The sequence below is a fragment of the Petaurus breviceps genome, unplaced genomic scaffold (genome assembly GCF_028583685.1).
Source record: "Petaurus breviceps papuanus isolate PSGF00001 unplaced genomic scaffold, PetGlider_PUasm1.0 188, whole genome shotgun sequence".
NCBI classification, from domain to species: Eukaryota; Metazoa; Chordata; class Mammalia; order Diprotodontia; family Petauridae; genus Petaurus; species Petaurus breviceps.
This window is the reverse complement of record NW_027185804.1, coordinates 41,677,180-41,690,847: the sequence shown is the minus strand read 5'-3', so window position 1 is coordinate 41,690,847 and position 13,668 is coordinate 41,677,180. Positions and strand designations below refer to the sequence as shown.

Genomic DNA, 13,668 nt, shown 5'->3' with positions numbered 1-13,668 from the left:
TATATATATATATATATATATATATATATATATATATATATATATATGTGTGTGTGTGTACACAGAGATATGTGTGTATCCATGTATACACATATATGTACACACATACATACATGTATATGCATTTTTTCCCTTATATACTCTGAGAAAATAGTTCCAGAAATTAATTAGTGGAAGGCCTTTCCCCTCATTATTAAGATGGTAAATTTGTATGACTAGTAGATGAATGGACAAAACACTAAACCTCTTTCAGTCTTAATTTCCTTATCTGTAAAAAGGACCTGATGGACTGCTACAGTTAAGCATGGATACGTGACAGAAGGATATATCTTGGTAGGTTCACATTAAATTTGGTACATTTGTCCATCAATGAATTTTACCAAGCCATGGGGAAGAGGTGGAATTTACCTCCCAGGATTGTTATAATGTTCAAATGATATAATAAATATAACATGTTTTGTAAAGTTTTACAAAATTATATAATTTCTTACTGGTGGTTGTTTTTGAAGTTCTTTGACCATATATTCAAATACCGACCTATAAATTGTATCTTCCCCTGCTTAACATTAAAGGGAAAAAAATTAGATAATTTAACAATGTTTTCTTCAATGACTAGAGTGAAGTGGGATAGCCTCTTTAATAATTTACATTACAAGGAATGATGGACTGAATGCAAGTGAATGCTTGGGGAAAACGTTCCTAACTATAGATCACTTCAAAAATGAATAGCAGGCAAGGGAACCATTCAGGGAATTATGGAAAGTTACCATTTTTAATGAGAGAGAGCTATTAGCTAAATTAATTAGTATTCTCATCAGACCCAAGGGAAATGATTCATGGGGGACTGGGAAGGGAGACTGCAGTTCCCAAGGAGGGCAATAAAAAAGAAAAAGCATGATGATTAAAAGGGAAAAAACTTTCCAGTGGTTTCTTCTGATCACACTTCACACTCATCACTAAGCCATTGGAAAACTTACCCTTCTCTTTATTCCCCATGCTCTGCGTCTAAACAGAATAAGCTTTTGTAAATTGAAAATAAATGTCTTCCCCAAATCCTTTATCAGTGAAGGAAACAATATGTGAGAGTTAAAAACTAAGCAACATGGAACACTACCCCATGCAGATTGGTTCATTTTAAAGAGAGAACTCTCTCTTCCTCCTCTCTCAGTTTTTTCTGTTTTAAATTCCATTTGTCTGTCTTTCTGGCTTTGTCTTTCCTTCTGTCTCCCTACAAACACACATACACACACACACACACACACACACACACAGAAAGAGAGACAGAGAAAGAAACAGACGGACAGAGACACAGAGGGAGAGAGAGAGGAAGAAGGACAGAGAGAGAGTGAGACAGAGAGACAGAGAGAGAGACAGAGAAAGAGACAGACGGACAGAGACACAGAGAGACAGAGGGAGAGAGAGAGAAAGAAGGACAGAGAGAGAGTGAGACAGACAGAGAGAGAGAAAGACAAAGAGACAGAGAGAGAGAGAGACAGAGAGAGAGAGACAGAGAGAGAGACACAGAGAGAGAGAGACTGTCCTTAATCTTAGAGGAGTTTTAAAGCTACAAAAATGTAAAACCACACTAGGATTTTTTTCAGAATTTCAGTCACATGTTTCATCTTTTCCACAATCCTGTTTGTTTCTGTTATTAACCCATTTTACAGTGAAGAAACTGAAAGTGAGCACAGTTAAGTGACTTGGCAAGGTTAAAACAGGTAATAAGCTTCAGTGTAGAATTTGAAGTCAGTTCTTCCAATACCCGATTTGCACATTCCATCCACTACATAGCCAAGCATCCTAAAAAGATGAGGTTGATAATATGATAAAAAATAGAGATATATTAAGGTCCCAAATTTGGGTCAAAATCTTCAGTTCTGTTAGGCCAAGATGGAATTAAGGGAATGTTTACATAGATAGTCCTAATTCTGAAATAAGTGCTGGAGACATGTGTGCACTACAACATCAATATGTTGGATAGCTAGGTGAAAAATTGAATTGAATTCTGAAGTGGAAGATTAGAAGTCTTGTTTTAGAATTCTGCACCAGTCATTTATTAGTTATGTGACCATGGACAGAGCATTTAATTTTTTCTTGACCTTACTCATCTATAAAATAGGACCAATGATAAGACCAACTTCACAGTATTTTAAGGAGTAAATGAGACAACATATGTAAAATACTTTCCACAACTTAATGCTCTATTTAAATTTTGTCATCATCATTATCATCATAGTTATCATTAATATTTGAAGAAATCAGTCAGTCAAACCAATATAATCTTAGGTTGCTTTGAGATACAATCTCCAAAATAAGTGATTCGTATATCAATAAGTACTATGTTCCAATCAGATGAATGAATTATTGAGAAATGTATTTCATTCTAAGTCCCACATTTTATGAAGAAAGACAAGCTACACAACAACCAGAGAAGAACAGGTGGATTAACACAGGTTATACCATGTAAAGATTGGTTGAAGGATTTGAGACTGTTTAACCCAGTGAACACCATTTTGATTTTTTTTAACTTGAGTGGAAATGGGAAGCATGATAGAAGTCTAGAGGATTTTAAGTATATCACAAAGAAGAGAAAATAGATTTATTTTTTTCTGCTTCAACTGGAAGAATTAGGAGCAATGGGTGGAACTTGATAAGGGAAAAACACAATGTATCAAAGAAAATGCTTCTTAACATTTAGAATTATAAAAAAGAGGAAATGACTCCTATACCAAGAAGCAGGATTCTTGTTCTCAGGGTACCACATAAAGGGTTGAGCACCATTTGACAAGTTTATAGTAGTACAAGGGATTTGTCTTCAAGATTACGGTGAGCTGCTTTGTGTCTGCGTTCCCTCTTAAAATGTATAATCTGTGAACTAACAACTAGTGTAAAATCATAGCTAATTAAATGAATTATTGTAACACATAATTTTCTACCTAACTGAGTAAAAATAGTGAGAAGGTTTACTTTATAAAGAAGAAAAGATTGGACATAATTTTACTATAAGGAAAGTAGGATGGTGTGCTTTCCTGTTATAAATGGTTGCATCTTTTTTCTTCATTTTACATTAAAGAATAAATTTGCATTGTTTTTATGACTCTTTTAAAGGTACCCTTCACACCCTTGTCCCTCAAGCTGTAGCTCAAAGGGCTAGGCATGGGAATGACCAAAGCATTGTTTCTATATGGAAGCAGTGGTTATATTGGGGCTGCAAATACATGAAGAGAAGATTCCAATAGAATACCATCACCACAGTGACATGGGAGTCTCTGCTTGAAAAGGCTTTGTGTCTACCTTCAGCAGAGTTCATCGTGAGGATGACAACAAAAATGAGCATGTAGGAGATGAGAAATCAGGAGAAAGGAAAGCAAATTTATAGCTAAAAAACTAGGATTAACTCTATTTCTTATATGTCAGTGCATAGAATGAACAACAGGGGAAGAGCACCGCAGTAGAAATGCCTTATTAAATTAGATTTGCAAAAGAATAAAGTAAAAAGCTTAACTATGATGAGAAATGACACAAAGATGCTATATAAGGAAGGGAAGGCCACAGAGGTCAAACAATGTCTGACATAAAGACCATATAGAGTAGGGGCTTACAGATAACTACATAATGGCATAAGCCATGGCTGATAGGAAGCAAAATTCAGTGATCATGAATATAACAAAAATATAACAAAATATAACAAAAAAAATAACAAAGATCTGAGTTGCACACCAGTTGCAGGAGATGGTATTTTTTTTACTACTGACCAGAATTTCAGGCCAATGGCAGTGGAATAGCCAGGACCAGTAAATTCCAGGTTCCTAAGGACAAAGTATATGGGAGTTTATAGGTGGGAATCAATCTTGGTCAAGATGATCATGACCAAGATTCCCTTCATGGTGACAGTGTAGAGGAGGAGGAAGGCCAAAAAGGGGGAGTTTTACAGCTCTGTGCAGTCTGTGAATCCCATAAGAACATATTCAGTCATGTGGATAACTGCAGTTTCTCTCCATTTCTTATATGTAGGCAATATATTCTGGAAAGGAAATAGGATATCCTTCTTACATTCTAGTTTCCACCACCCACAAGTTTTTTAATATGTGATTTTGATGTTAAAAAGGTGAACACTGATTTTTCCAATAAATTCCAGAATATTAGAGTGACTGCCTTTTTCCCCAACCAAAGGGAGGGTGTTAGAATAAATAGATTTTATATTATATATAAAATAATAGTTTAATTGTGGAACTATTTATGAAGAAGATAAACTAGGGCAAAACACTGACAAATATGTGGTGGCTGACCAAACAATAGTGCCCATTACAAAGAGTTGGGTAAATTTTTATTGAGGAGAAACAAGAAAAAAATGAACAGCATTTGAGGCCAATGGCAGTGGAATAGGCAGGATCAGTAAATTCCAGGTGCAATCTTTTACCCATTGTCCAAAAAACATATCCTTGTAGATTCTACATCTATGTCTCAAGTCCTCTCTAATAAACCATAAACATAAACCCTTCCATGAACAAAAATTCTGTCATTGATAAAATAAACAATTTTCATAAAACATTTTCTTGAAATTTTCAATGAAGGAAAATATTTACAACCTGAGGCAACACTTTTAACTTTGTCAAATATTGTTTCCTAAACACAGACTGAATTTTTGAAAGGATTTTATGAAGTTTGCTTAAGTTACTTGGAATTTTTAGTCAAGAAAAGAGAAGGTTTGGGTTTGTAATGTGTGGGAAAAAAATTGTTTTCAATGATATACAGGGCTGTGTCATTAAAGAGTTAATTGCTTTACTCTTATTAGCTCCAGAGGACAGAAATAGGAATAATTGGAGAGATGTTTTGTTAAAGACAAATCTAGGTTGTATCAAGATAACAAATAAACAATAAAAACAAAACACTACAACTCCCTAGCAATTGGAGCAATCCCACGTTAAATGGTTTGCCTCAGGAGCTACTGTTGTCCTTTGCAGAGAAAACCAGGAAAAGGTATTGAAGTTATTGGTTTTATGTCATTAATGAGAATTTTTAAAAAGATATAGATTTGTCTATATTTTCTCCTTGGCACTCTCCATTGTAAAGAGATTTTGCATTTTCATGAAAGCCACGGATACTAATAAGCAAGTTCCTCCTTAGTTAAAGAGAAAATAAGAAAGAAAGTTTACTCCTTGAAAATGATAGACATAAGCACAAGTTAATTAAGAATGGAAAGTGAGACTTTTTGTTCTTAATAACTAAATAGGATGTTGTACTATGTGGAATATCAAAGAAATCATTTGCACTGATTTTTCTAGAGCTCTTTTCAAGGCTCCTTTCACTTCCTTATTTCTCAAACTATAGATCACAGGGTTGAGCATGGGAATGAGCAGAGTATAAAAGACAGAAGCCATTTTGTCTGTATCAAAGGAGTGGCTAGACTTGGGCTGCAGGTACATGAAGGTTAGTGTCCCATAGAACACAACTACCACAGTTAGATGGGAGCCACAGGTGGAGAAGGCTTTGTGTCTGCCCTCAGCAGAGTTCATCCTGAGGATGGCCACAAGAATGAGTCCATATGAAATAAGAACAATTAACAGGGACAAAATTAAATTAAATGCAGAAAGACTCAGAATGATTAATTCTATATCCTTTACATCCTTGCATAAAATACTCAAGAGGGGGAGGCTATCACTGTAGAAATGACTAATTACATTAGATTTCCAAAAAGATGAATTAATAATCTTAATTGTGGTTAGCAGTGCTACAAGAGCTGTAGAGATATGGGAGGGTCACCAAAGTGCTGCACATTCTGTCTGACACAGTGACCATGTAAAGCAGTATATTGCAGATGGCTACATAGCGGTCATAGGCCATCACTGACAACATAAAAAGTTCACTTATAATTAATGTTATAAAAGTAACTAGCTGGGTTGCACATCGAGCATAAGAGATGATATTTTTCTCCACTATAAAACTAACCAACATTTTTGGGCCAATGGCTGTGGAGTATCCAAGGTCAATAAATGCCAGATTCCTGAGGAAAAAGTACATGGGAGTTTTCAGGCGAGAATCAATCTGGGTCAAGATAATCAAGCCTAAATTCCCTAGAGCTGTGATCACATAGATGATGAAGAACACTAGGAAAAGGGGGAATCTGCAGGTCAGGATGATCTGTCATGCCCATGAGAATGAATTCAGTTACTTGAATTGATGTAGTTTCATTCAATTTATCCCCTTCATCCATCCAGGGAAAGCTGTCCAGGGTACTCTCTTTGAATCGAGGATGCATCACTCATGAGAGATTCCGCGTGCAGGACATTTGCAAATAACGCTCACTATTCAATGTGACCTCAAGGAATTCAGGAAAGATCTTGTTATTTCCCATAGCTTCTCCTTACTGTGTGAACCAGAGATAGATCCCTTTGCTGTCTCTACTATGAAATTGGACCTGGGAAAATTTTTGATATTTTTAATAATTATCATTTTCAGTGACATGAAAACACATTTATGAAACGTGTTCTTATAATGGTACCATGAGTCACCATATGTATCACAAAGGTGACTAGCCTACCAACAAACATCAGTATTGAACCAGACGTATGCTTTTTTTTTATTTCTATGCTTGCATAAAAGGATCTGTGATATTGGTCAGCTAATATTGATAATTGGATAGATTTGTAGAAAAGCAAAAGAAAACAAAACCCAACTCCCTAATGAAAATACGAACAAACCTCCAACATCAGGTGTGTAATTGTTTAGTCTTAATATCAAGATATGCTACATAAAAAGCAGAGTTGGTCCAAAGGAAGATTGTTAGTCTCGATATATTATATGATGAAGAGAGACATTTCCCTCTCAGGTAAATCATTTGACATCTGGTCATCCAGGGACAAGGTGGGAAGGGAATATCTTTAGGCCTTTGATGTTACAGAACATAGTCTCAATCTGCTGAAAAGACGTAGGGCAATGGTAATTTGAAAGTTTTAATATTGTTGTTTACAGATATTCGTGAAATAACATTTTAAGCAAACACTCTTAGGATGAAAAGAAAAAAATAGCTGAATTTGAGAAGGCAGTCTCATCCATCTTTTCCCTTTTATCTCCCTCAGCAAGTAAGGCTATGATATTCTTTCCATTTCTTCTTCTCATCAATAAAAAGACACCTATTTACAGATAACACATTTTTCCAGTATTCTTCACATAGCGTGGAAACAATCCTACTCTCTTGTAGTCATTTCAAGAAATTGACAAAATTGAATCATTTTCAGAAGAGTTCAATGTGACTCATTTAACTTATGAGAGGGCAGTAATGGCCAGAATGCTTGCCATCTGATCTGTAACAAGTGGAATGCTTCAGAAATGTCTTTAGCTTCTTTATGTGTATTCTTCAACTAAGAAATCCACTCACTTGTCACATCTGCACCTGATCAATAAGACCTCATATCAGTTCAGTCCAGTTTTGTAATTGTGGGTATGTACAAAGACCCCCAGTTTCAGTGTTAAGTGTATTCAGTAGATCCCAGGTTGAGTAGCTTACAATTCTCTAATGAATTCTGTGACAAATATTGTCAGTGGGACAGACTTTTATGTATCAAAAGCCTAGAACAACTGCTTCCAAAGGTTGCCACCTTCACGATTCTCACTGTGATATGTGTGCTTTAGAAAGAATCCTCTCTTTTGCATAAGATTCTTCACCACCGAAGTATTTAAATGAAACTAGAGTATCATTAGATCATTTAACAAAATAAAAATTAAGAATCATGATTTTAAACAGATTTCTGAAATTTAAGTCCTCCTACAAACCTCATTTACAGCCCCATTTACAGCCTCCACCTACAATGCTGGACAATCCTATAACCACCCATATTTAGGAGGGTACAAAAGAATTCCCAGGAGATAAAGATGAACTCAGTATATGATCTTCTGTATTTCACATTTGATCTGATTTTCCTTCATTCTATGCCCTTTTCTGATGTTCCTCACAGCCCCAAGCTTCTTTTCTTCTTCCTAACTTGCTTCTATATTGCTTTTCTTCTAGCCTTAAATATGCCTACTGATAGGGCACCAGATCTGTTGTGAGATTTTTTTCTGTTTTCTTTACCTTCTATTTATCTAATTTATCACTCCCTGGATGTCTTCCATTCCCAGCAATATACTGCCTATACTCTTCACGCTGTTATAAATCCTACTTCAACTTGTGAATTTCTTTCTTTACTTTTGGAATTTACTTTTTTTTTTTAAGTTTGGTAATGGTTGGGAGGACTCTAAGATTAACAATTAAGATCATAGTGATACCATTTCGTCAGTTTTTTTTTTTTTTGAGAGGGGAAGGTAGAGCAATTGGGGTTAAGTGACTTGCCCAGAGTCACACGACTAGCTTTTTGTGTGTGTGTTAAGTGTCTAAGGCCTCATTTGAACTCAGGTCCTCCTGACTCCAGGGCCAGTGTTCTATTTGCTGCATTACCTAGCTGTCCTTATTTTATCAGTATGTTTGAACACAGCTGCAGGTACGTTTAAATGAGTGTCCCACCAAAAACAGTGATAGTCATCATGAGGGAAGCTCAGGTGGAAACAACTGCCTTCCTTCTGCTGAATGTATCCTCAGGTAGGCCAAGACAATGCGAAAGTGGGACACCTGGACAATAATCATGCAAAAGAAGAAGCTGAAACTTGAAAGAAAAAGACGAATGTTTCTGGCATATGGAAGACAGAGCAGGATAAAGCTAACAGAACTTTCTCCCCAGAAATTAGCAAAGTTCTTAACCAATAGCTTGTTCTTAATCAGTAGTGATTGACTAATTGACTGACAAATCCCTCTCTTCTGAGGAAATGAATCATAATTTTAAGCTCTACTCTTGCTATTTGTTGAAACAAGAATTGCCATGGGGAAAAAATATCTGGGAACTTTGGTGAATTTATGCTTCATATAACTGTATAGTAATTATGTGAATACCTCCAAAGTAAGTAAAATATTGGAGTGAATTAATGGAAGCAAAATGATTGGAATGAATTGGAGCAAGAGTTCCACTCTCACCATGATAAAACCTCAAGTTTGTTTCATTTCTAGGCACAAAATTTTAAGAAGCAGAGTGACAAACTGGCAAATGGCTTTGATGAGAAGAACATTTGAATCTTTACCACACAAATATTAGGTAAAGGAAATGAAAATGATTAGCCCACAAAAGAAACACTTGAAATTGGATGGAGATATGGCATTTGTCTTCAAAAATTTGAAAAATTGGGGTGGCTGGGTGGTGCACTGAATAGAGCAAGGCCCTGGAGTCAGGAGGACCTGAGTTCAAATCTGGCCTCAGACACTTAATACTTACTAGCCCTGTGACCTTGGCCTAGTCACTTCACCCCAATTGCCCTGTCTTTCCCCTCCAAAAACCAAAATTTTTTAAATAAAATTTAAAAAGTCAAAAATTTGAAAAATTTTCAAAAAAAAGAAAGATTTTTCTGGCTCTGCCTGGCTTATCAAGGTAAAAACAAGAACAAATTATAAAAATAGTAGAAAAGCAAATTTTGATAAAAATTAAAGCAAAATTATATTAAGAATCAAACCTTAAAACTCAATTACCTCTTTAAGGAAACTATGAATTTGCCATACCTGGAGTTCTTCAAGTGGAGGCTTTAGGTGAGACACTTTTTTTTTTAAGCAATCAGGTTTAAGTAACTTGCTGAAGGTTACATGGCCAGGTGTTTCTGGGTGGGTGCTGAGTGTCCGAGCCGGGATTTGATTTCCAGGTCATCCCAACACTGGAGCCGGTACTCTTACTCATTGTGCTACCTGGCTGCCCCTGGGTGAGACACTTTTAAAATCCAGAATCCTCACAAATAATTGGGAGAGGAGAGGAAATTCTGAGTCTCTGTAAGTTACTGATTGATGGTAAAGAAGCTAAAAGTGTTTGGGTTGTGGTGGACTGCAGTATTTTTAATCCAAAATTCAAAACAGGGTTCCAGAAGACAATAGTATGATCATGATTGTGATTTATGTTTTGTTTATGTCTCAGTACCAGTGAAGTTAAAGTGATGATTAATGCAATCAGATCAGGCATACTCCATAACTTGAAATTTTAAGTCTCCATCTTTCATTGACAAAGAACCTGATATTCCAAGGAAATTTGGCAAGGTTACCTTTTCCAAGGTATTTTTGGGCACAGCCTACTCATAGCAAAATTAGAGAAGAAAAGTGATCAATTCAAGTCCCACGAGAGACCTATTTTAAAGTATCTGATGTATTCTGTCTGCCTCTGTTCAGTACAACTCTGGCTAGAGGATGAGAAGTAAATTTGATCAAGGAATCTGCTAAAACCAGCCTCAGCTACTCTATTCAATGTTTAAATGTCAAGTATAAGCATTTATACTTTGGAAATTAGTGAGTGTAAGTTCTTTAATTGTTATTTTGTTGATTGTCTAGACTCATGAAAGGGATGGAGAAAATATTAATAATGTAGAGTAAGCTTAAAAGAGGATTGAGTTCATTTTTTACAGAGGGGCAGTTATGCAGCATTTCCTAGCACGTTACTGATTTCATGCCCATGCAAAGAATAAAGCAGTGCACCATGTCTAACAAGGTGCACCGTGGGAGTGTATTCCCTTTCACTAGACATCTTCCAACCTGTGGACTCAGTGGGATGTTTAGCGGTACAAATCTAGTAGTGGTATTACTGGATCAAAATTTAGGCTCAGCTTTATAGTCCTTTGGGCACAGTTCCAAATTCTTCTCCAGAAGGGTTAAATCAATTGACCAACAGTACATTAGTATATGTGTTTTCACTCATTCCCTTCTGCTCTTGTCATTTCTGAGATAGATAGATAGATATAGATAGATAGATAGATAGATAGATAGATAGATAGATAGATAGATAGATAGATGACAGAAAGATAGAGATATATTAGTTCTTAAAAGTTGTTATAATGAGCATTTTTCAGATAAATAGTCATTTAGATAAAATTTTTATATGACTATAGATAGCTTTTATTTTTTTCTTCTGAAAACTAGTTGTTCATGTCCTTTGATTATTGATCAGTTAGGGAATGGTTCTTTTTTAAATAAATTTTACTTAGTTCCCTGTATATTTTTAAATGAGGCCTTTATCAGAGAAGATATATATATATATATGTATATATATATACAGAATAATATGTGTATATATGTATGTATGTATGCATGCATGCATGTATTCGACTTTACTTCATTATGTATGGTATCTTTTAGCAAAATATAGTTTCCCCTATTATTCCTTTTAATTAGCTCTATTTTTGCTTTTGCTTTACCTGAGATTATTATTGACACCTTTGCCTTCTCTACTGAAGCATAATAGATTATACTCCAGGCCCTTACTTTAATTTTTTGTATTACTTTCTATTTTAACTGCGTCTCATATAAACAACACATTGTTGAATTCTGGTTTCTAATCCATTCTGCTATCTCCTTCTGTCTTATGGGTGTGCTCATTCCATTCACATTTATCATTATTAACAATTCATTTCCCTCTTTCCTATTTTATACTTTTCATCCTTCTCTCTCTTAATCTTGTCCTTCCTTAAAAATCTGTATTGCTTCTTACCACTGCCACCCTCAATCTGCCCTACCTTTTATCACTTCCTGCCATCTCTCTTATCCCCTTTACCTCCTCTTTCCCTATTGAGTAAAACAGATTTCTATATCCAACAATCTCTGTATGGATTTTTCCCTCTTTCAACCAATTCAAATGAGAGTAAGGTTTAAGCATTGGACTATCATCCCATCCCCATTTGCCCCTCTAATGTTAAAGGTTTTTTTTTTTCATTTTTATACCTCTTTCAGGTGAAAAAAAATTCTTCATTCTACTTATTTATTCCCCCTTCTCACAGTGGATCCCTTTTTTCTCACTCCATTTTTTTAGATCATCACAACATAATTGAATTATACTCATGCTGTTTACTATATAGGCTTTTTATTACCCTAATAATGAAAATGTTCTTAGGAGTAGCATGTACTATCTTCCCACATAGAAATGGAAACAGTTTGCCTTTTGAGTCTCTTACATTTACTTTTCATGTTAACCTTTCTAGTCTTCTCTTGAATTTTGTGTTTGAATGTCAAATTTTCTATCCAGCTCTGGACTTTTTAGTGGGCATGACTGAAAGTCCTTCATTTAATTAAATATCCACTTTTTTTCCCTGAGTGATAATACTCAGTTTTGGTAGTTAAGTTAATTTTGATTGGAATCCTAGCTTCTTAGCCTTCCAAATTTTCATTTTCTAAATCCTCTGCTGTTAGCTCTTTCTTTAACTTCTCCAGGACTTCTTGTTTGTGTGTTCATTTAGTATTTTGTTTTCCTTGAGGGTTTTCTTGTAGCTGTTTTCATGTTGATCTTGTCTGCTGAATTTATTTCTGTTTTTTTTCCCACTGTCATAGTAACTTTTTATGGTCCAGTTGCTTTCTTGTTGTTTACTCATTTTTCCAGTTTATTTCTTGACTTACAATTTAATCTTAAATTTGGGCTACAGTTGAGGAGGCATGGAGGCATTGTCTCAAGCTTCAAGCTTTTTTGTTATTCTTTTCAAAGCTAGTTCTGCTGATCTGCAGGTTTTCATCCAAGGTGGTATGATCCATGGAGAGGTATGGTAACTACTTTTCTGGGCTTTCTTCTCTTTACCCAATAAGGGTCCCTGCTCGCCTGCAGCCACAAGTACTCACACGTTTCTTAGTCTTGGAACGGTGATCAGGTACCTTTTTCTCCTGTATCCAAAAGCACTAGTGTTCCTCTCCACCATAGAACCGTAATCAGGCCTCCTCATCCCTTGTGACCAAGCACAAACACTGCTCTCTGCTCTGGAATTATAATGCAGAGCTGCTACAGGCAATAGAATTGCCATTCAGTGACAAGGTCTGAAACTGTTGTTGCTTTATTCTGAGGCAGCCCCAACTCTATTATCACATATATCTCCTATTGATGTCCTAAATTGTATTTGGGTGGCTCAGTCTTACTTTTCATTTGCTCTGCTATACGAAAATTTGATATAAGGAGCTATTTTAAAGTTGTTTGGAGGAGAATGTTGAAAGCATTCAACTGGATTGTGGCTTCTGTCATGCTGCATTAGCTCTGCACAATTACAGCAGTTATTTTGCTTAGTATTTGCATGCTTTTCTTTTTTTACCAAACTGTTAATTCTATTTTCATAATCCAAATAATATTCTTTTTTAATATTTATTTAATTTTGTTTACAACATTCAGTTCCATAAATTTTTAGTTATAAATTTTCTCTGACTCCCTCCCCCCCAAGACAGTTTGCAATCTGATATGGGCCCTACATATACATGCATATTAAATCTATTTTCACATTAGTATTTTTGTAAACAAAAGAATCATAACCAATGGAATGAACCACAAGAAAGAAGAAACAAAACAAAAAGGAGAGAGAGCAAATAGTATGCTTTGATCTCCATTCAGACTCTATAATTCTGTCTGTGGATGTGGATAGCATTTTCCATCATGAGGCTTTTGGAGTTGTCTTAAAACACTGCATTGTTGAGAAGAGCCCAGTCTATGAAAGTTAGTCATCACAGAATGTGGTTGTAACTGGGTACAATGATCTCCTGGTTCTTCTTCCCTCACTCGGCATCAGTTCATATCAGTCTTTCCAGGTTTTTCTGAAGCTTGCCTGCTCATCAGAGGTTATTGTTGCTCATCAATTAGGTTCTCATTC

At 35.5% G+C, this 13,668-nt stretch overlaps 1 pseudogene; it reads right to left on the bottom strand.

Moving 5' to 3' along the window:
* Window positions 1–5,225: 5,225 nt before the first annotated feature.
* Window positions 5,226–6,214, bottom strand: LOC138163361 (olfactory receptor 8K3-like; annotated as a pseudogene).
* Window positions 6,215–13,668: the final 7,454 nt, after the last annotated feature.